Genomic DNA, 7,415 nt, shown 5'->3' with positions numbered 1-7,415 from the left:
TAATCCATTTATCCCACAGCTAGATTATGTTCCTCAATCCCAACCTCAAATCCAATATCAATAGCAAGCCTCACAACACATGTAGCAATATGTGCCACCTCCACCTCAGCAACCCATCATCAACCATTCAGTTGCCCAAGCCATGTACAATCCCTACTAGCCCATACCTCAAAGCCATCCATATTCCATTGCCCCATCTAGCACATACCTACCTCAGGGGACTCCTACTTTGGGGGCACCCTAGCCATCACCCATTAATTCAGAATGGGAAGCCATGAAGATAGCTTTGAAAAACATCCAGGACGGAAATGATCCAAAAACCTTCAATTTTGAGAATGTGTGTCCTTACCCATTTGATAGAGCCATTACCATGACACCATTCCCCAAGTATTTTAAGACACCCAAGTTCGACAAATTTAGAGGAAAAGGAGACCCTGTCACACATATCAAAGAATTTTACATGCACTGCCAAGAAGTGGCATACGATGACGTCTTCCTCTTGCATCTCTTTCCAAAAAGCTTGGCTGGACCAGCTCTTGAATGGTTTTATAGAATCCCATATGACACAATTAAAAACATTGTTGAATTGTCTGAGGCATTTGCAGCCCAATATGCCAATCTTGTTGAAACAGAGCTCTCAGTAGTTGATCTTGTCCACACTACGCAAAAAGTTGGAGAAAGCCTTCCCGAATATCTACAAAGATGGCAAACCCTTACCACCCGCATATCTTGCACCTAGCCAGAACGCCATTTGGTGAAAATGTTTATTGATAATGTCCATCCCAGCTTGGCTCACCACATGACCATGAACTGTTTGAAGACCTACAAAAATATCAATGAGAAAGGAATGATCCTTGAGAAAGGACTCATTAAAGATGGTGTGGTCAAGATTTACAAGGAAGCCAACCAAAATCAATCACATTTCAATGACAAGTCTAGGTATTGGAACAAAAATAAGCACGTCACAATAGATGGCATCACTGACACCAGACATTTGAATATTGTTGGTCCTTCTCAAAACCAGTCCAACCCACCATATCAACCAAACAATTAGCAAGCTATCAACTACCAACAACAGAATAACCAAAGCTATCAAAACCACAATCCAAGACCCAACTTCCAAGGGTCTAGCAATCAAGCTAATGCCATCAATGTAGCTGCAGGACAAAAGCCCAGATTCCAACCTGCACCTAGAAATTATACACCCCTTGGTGTGCCTTTGGATGTCATTTTTGAGAAATTAGTCATGGAAAACCTCATCAAATTTCCTCCTACCTAGCAAATTGACCCAAGCCAATCCAAAGCTGCATGGTACAAAGATAATGAGTACTACAAATTTCATAGGGTAAAAGGTCACACTACCCTCAGATGCATGAAATTGAAAGATTATGTGCAGGAACTCATTGATTGGAAAGAAATCACTGTTGGTGCCCAAACCTCTCCCAATGTTGGCTTATAGATCTATCAAAATGCTTTTCCTCCTTAGAACAACCAAAATCTTGGAAAAGCACCTATCCAAGCCAATAACAACAACACCAACAACATGGGAAGAAATATGATGACACTTCATCCTATATAGACTATGGTAGCCTCATAGGTTGTATATCCGAGAAAGAGCCTTCTGTCAATGTTATCAATGTCCAAGGACCAAACAATGAGTGTGCAGTCACCACTTGAAGAGCATAATTTAACATCACAAGCTCACCCATTTCAGCAACACCATCAGCTCCATCAAAAAGCTAGTACAATATCTTGAAATACCTTGGGAATATGCCAGCCCAAATCTCCATTTTAGACCTTCTCCGCACTAGTCCTATGTACAAAATCATCCTTGACAATGCTCTCATAGAATCTTGTGTCCCTTCAGATATCAATGCTACTAATTTTCATAATCTTGTTGGACACCTTTCATCCTCATGTGCCCTATCTTTCAAACCCATCGACATACCCGTGGTCGAGCCAGATCACACCCTTCTGCTCCACATAGCCATCATGATATCCAATTTTTCCATAAAAAGAGTAATGATAGATAATGAATCAGCCTTGAATATTTGCACCCTAAAATTCATAAAACAAGCTGGGATACTGAGGTAGATATCATCAGTGAAGTTATCACAATCAAAGCTTATGACAACTTGGAAAGAACCATAGAAGGAACTATTTTGCTGCAAATCAAGGTTGGGCCAGTCATCCAAGAAACACTCTGCCATGTTATTGATCTAAACCTACCATTTAACATCCTCCTTGGCTGCCCATGGATTCATGCCATGAAATTCGTTCCATCCACTTACTATCAGTGTGTCAAATTTTTGCATCAGGGCACTGAGGTAACCATCCATGCCAATCCAGAACCCTTTGCTCACTGCAATATGGTTGAAGCTTCATATGAAAACCATTGCCCTAGAATTGATATTAGCACAGCCATCACCAGCTCATCCCACAATTGTAATGACCTAGAAACCATCCTCGCCTCGACCCTATCTACTTTGAAGATCAATAAAAAAGGTTGTGGAGAGTATAGTTTGTCAGATGCATTTGCTGTCGAGGCACTCCCACTTGATCCACATGCCCATGGATGACCAACATATCACAAAGCTAAGGAGATTCCACCTCCTCGATACAAATTTTTTTTCCCAACAACCTTTGTATCCTCAAAAATCCCTCTTCATGAGGAGCTCACTCCAGATATCAACAATTGGTTACATAAGGATGCACCTCCAAGAAATCAAGCATGCCTTGATCACTTCAGTCAGAAGTATCCCCAAGAACATAAGCTCATCACTAACAAATGGAACTATCAAGGTGGTGGTCTAGGACCAGAAGAAAGAGGCATGCAGTGCCCCATCGATGCACACAAGTGGGAATCAAAGTCAGGTCTTGGCTTTGGCATACCCACAACTAGGGGCACCAATGAGAACGGTCATTCTTTTTCAAAAATTCACTGCAACCTTGTTGAAATCGAATACATTCTTGAGGAAGTTGAAAAGAGAGCCTACGATGATATCTGAGACCAAATATCCCTAGGAGACTCTGTTCTCCAAGAACTATCCATCCATTTCATTGACCTACCACATGTCCATCTACAACTCATAGATTGGGACCAACCAAGTGTCATACACATTGATGAGTTAACACCAGAGGAAGTAATTCTGAGATTCATGGGAGCTGAAACTCCTCACAAGAAAAAAAAGCCAGATTCTGCCTATATCTATAAGCTAGATCCCAAGCAGTATTTTGGAGAAAATCCCCAACCTAGTTTCGATACACCCAAAACTAGAACTAAGGTGAATCTGAGACTAGCTAAGGCAGTGAAGAAAACCCCTCAGCAAGAAAATCCAGAGCCACAAGTAGAACATGAGGATTTAGCATTGCCCCCTCAAGATAATCGACCAGAGGTGTCTTCTATTCTAATTGAGGATACTAGAGAAGTCAACATCAGTTCTTTAGAGATCCCCAAACTTGTTCACATTGGTGCATCCCTATCACAAGACCAAGCTAACCTCCTCTTTGAGGTCTTAAGAGAGAACATTGATCGATTTGCATGGTCATATGAGGACATGTTAGGACTTGATCCAAAGCTTGTAGTTCATCATCTTGTAGTCGATCCAAAGATCAAGCCCATTAGAAAAAAGATTAGAAAAAGTACCCCAAGGTGGAATTAATGGTCAAAGCTAAATTAGAAAGAATGTTAGCTGCTAAGGTTATCTAACCTATCGACTACTCAGAGTGGATCTCCAACATGGTCCCTATCACTAAGCCTTTCGGTGATATCAGAATCTGCACTAATTTTAGAGATCTTAACAAAGCTTGTCCAAAAGATGATTTTCCCTTGCCCAACATAGATATGATTGTAGCTCTTACAGCTGGACATGAAATTTTGTCCCTCATGGATGGATTTTTTGGGTACAATCAAATCAGGATTGCAAAAGAGGATCAGCATAAGATAGCATTCACTACCCCTTGGGGAACCTTTTGTTACAACATGATGCCTTTTGGCCTAAAGAATGCTGGGGCTACCTATCAAAGAGCTATGACAACCATTTTTCATGATCTCATCCATAGAATTTTGGAGGATTATGTGGATGATATCTTGGTTAAATCTAATAGCTTCATGGATCATCTTGCTAACCTAGAGAAAGTCTTTGATAGGTTAGCCAAAAATCATCTCATACTGAATCCCAAGAAGTGTGTCTTTGGGGTCACATCTGGCAAGCTTCTAGGCTTTATAGTGTCTAAACGAGGTATAGAGATCGACCCTAAGAAGGTCAAGGCTATCTTAGACATGCCTCCTCCCCAAACACTGTGACAACTTCACACTCTTCAGGGAAAGCTTCAATCCATTTGGTGCTTCATCTCCCAGCTTGCAAATAAGTGTATGCCATTTGCACATTTACTAAAGAAGAATGAAAACTTCAAGTGGGATCCTTTATGTCAATGCAACTTTGATCATCTCAAGTAGTATCTCACCAATCCCCCTATCTTGGTTCCACTAGTTCCTGGTCATCCCCTAATTTTGTACATATCAGCAATGCCTACTGCTCTAGGGGTACTTCTAGCACAACTTGATGACTACGGAAAAGAAAGAGCCATCTACTACATTAGTAGAACCCTAGTTGGTTATGAACTCAATTATACCCCTATGGAAAAAGCTTGTTTGGTAGTTGTTTTCTCAACTCAAAAGCTTTGCCATTACATGCTAAGTCATATCATCCAACTAGTCTCCAAGATTGACCCTCTCAAGTATATGCTCTTCAGAATAGCACTTATAGGTCGTTTGGCCAAATGGGTTATGCTCCTTAGTGAATTTGAAATCCAGTATGTGGACAGAAAGGCAATCAAATGACAAGCTATAGCAGGTCACCTAGTTGATGCAGATCTAATAGATGCTTATCCTTTGATCGTAGAATTTCCAGATGAGCATATCTATCTAATTGAAGAACAACCCCCATGGAAACTTTATTTTGATGGCTCACACACATCTCGTGGATTAGGGGCAAGAATATTGTTGGTCACACCTCAAGGAGATTACATTCCAAAAGCCTTCAAGCTACAATTCCCTAGCACCAACAATATAGCTGAATATGAGGCTCTCATAGCAGGATTAAAGATAGCTGCATAATAGAACATTACTGAGTTATAAATGTTTGGTGACTCTCAACTCATCATCAAGCAAGCCCTAAATGAATATCAAACCAAAGATGAAAAGCTATTACCCTACAAAGAGCTAGTTGATCAGCTAACCCAGCATTTTACAAGGCTTCAGTTTACACAAGTGCCTCAAATATAGAACAAAGTAGCAAATGCTATGGCTACTATAGGCTCGCTCTTGGAAATTCCCCAAGTAGCTACACAGTATGAGTTTTTAGTCTAGAAGCTCCTCACACCCGCCTATGCAAATGAGGATTCAAACTGTGTTTGTATCTTGGTTGGTCCCCAATCCCCTTGGTACCATGAGATTCACGCTTACCTTAATGATGGTATCATATCCACTCACCTCACACATACCCTATGCCAGAACCTCATCCAAAAATCATCCTGCTATGTTATGATAGCCAATACCCTATAGTGTCGAGGTTATCATGATACTCTCCCTTGATGTTTATATGAAAATGAGGCTGCGATGGCATTAAAAGAAGTACATTCTGGACTTTGCGGTGCCCACACGAGTGGTATTGTCCTAGCATGACAAATCCTTAGAGCAGGCTAGTATTGGCCTACCATTGAAGAAGACTCTTGTGACTTTGTTAGAAAGTGTCTCCCATGTCAACAACATGCAAATCTCATGCATGCTCCAGCACAAGATCTATAGCCTATTGCACCACCTTGGCCCTTTTCATGTTGGGGCCTTGATCTAGTTGGAACTATCACACCTCTCTCATCTAATGGACATAAATGGATAATAATAGCTACAGACTATTTCACTTAGTGGGTAGAAGCAGTCCTCCTGGTCTCAGCTATAGGAGTTCAGGTCTCCAAGTTCATCTTGTACCACATTGTTTGTCGCTTTGACATCCCATCCACCATCATCATCGACCATAGAGGTAAATTTGAAAATCTCAACATGGAAGAATTATGCACTTCCCTCCATATCCATCACTTCTTTTCTAGCCCATATTTCCCACAAGGTAACGGCCAAGTAGAGGCAACTAACAAAACCCTCCTCAAAATCCTAAAGAAAGTTGTCAATGATTCCGGCCACGATTGGCACCTACAAATAAATCTAGCCCTATGGGCCTATTGAACCTCCTTCTGTACATCCATCGGCACAACTCCATACTCCCTAGTCTATGGTGCCAAAGTGGTACTACCCATAGAGGTTGAACTTCCCTCCTTGCGCATATCTTTGCAGGGGCAAATATTAGATGAAGAATATAGAGTAGCTCGGCTCACCGAGCTAAATCTCTTAGATGAGAAGTGACAAGCAGCCTATGATCATCTCATAGTCTATCAAACTTGTCTCAAAAGGAATTTCAACAAGAAGGTGCTCCCACGACACTTTCAGCCAGGTGACATGGTCCTCCAAGAAAATATGAAAGTCCAAGCTGATCGAGAAAAGTAAGGCAAGTTTGAACCTACATGGCTTGGTCCTTATGTTGTCATTGCATCTTTTGGCTCTAGAGCCTATCAACTATCTACACCAGAAAAAGAACTCTTGAATAATCCTACTAACATCATTCATCTCAAGAAGTTCTATGCTTGAAGATCCTTGGTATACCCAGATTTTGAAAAACACAAAAAAAATAGTAAAGAGAAATAAGCATCCAATGGTGAAAACTTGGCAATTCAAGTGCCTTGGATAGGTACTTTGGTGAAAACTTGGTAATTTAGGTGCATTGTATACTAAGACTAATCCATTATCTATCACTATCCTATCCCTCATCCATTCCCTCACCATCCCATAAAACACTTGCTTTTTCCCTTGGTGTTCCAACCAAATATCCAAAATCTGATGAAGCTTGTAAATCTTGTACAGCTTGTAAATCCTATACAACTTGTAAATCTTGTACCTCATCTTGTAAATCTTGTACCAAAGCTTGTAAATATTGTATCATCCCTTGTATCATAACTTGTATATCCAAATCTTGTAGAAAGCTTGTACCATATTCCAACTTGTATTATATGCCCAATCTTGTATCCTAGTTTGTATCATATCACATGCACACAAAGAACCCCATTTTCACTTAAGCTTTTCACAAACCATCTACCTATCCACCTATCAACTATTACAAACATCCCACCCTTCAAAAAAATTTCCATCTCACAACAACCACAACATGACCAACCCTATACATTTGTAACATATCTTGGTCCGTCAGCTTGTACATCCTCTTTAGCTTAGTACCATTATATCTATCCAACTTTCATGTCAGTTCCTCCTTGATCAACATCTTTCACACATCGAACAACCCTTGGTT

This window comes from Cupressus sempervirens, chromosome 9, assembly GCF_028749045.1.
Source record: "Cupressus sempervirens isolate cs-2001-9-10 chromosome 9, ASM2874904v1, whole genome shotgun sequence".
Lineage (NCBI taxonomy): Eukaryota > Viridiplantae > Streptophyta > Pinopsida > Cupressales > Cupressaceae > Cupressus > Cupressus sempervirens.
The sequence above is the reverse complement of the archived record's forward strand: the minus strand, read 5'-3'. Positions refer to the sequence as shown.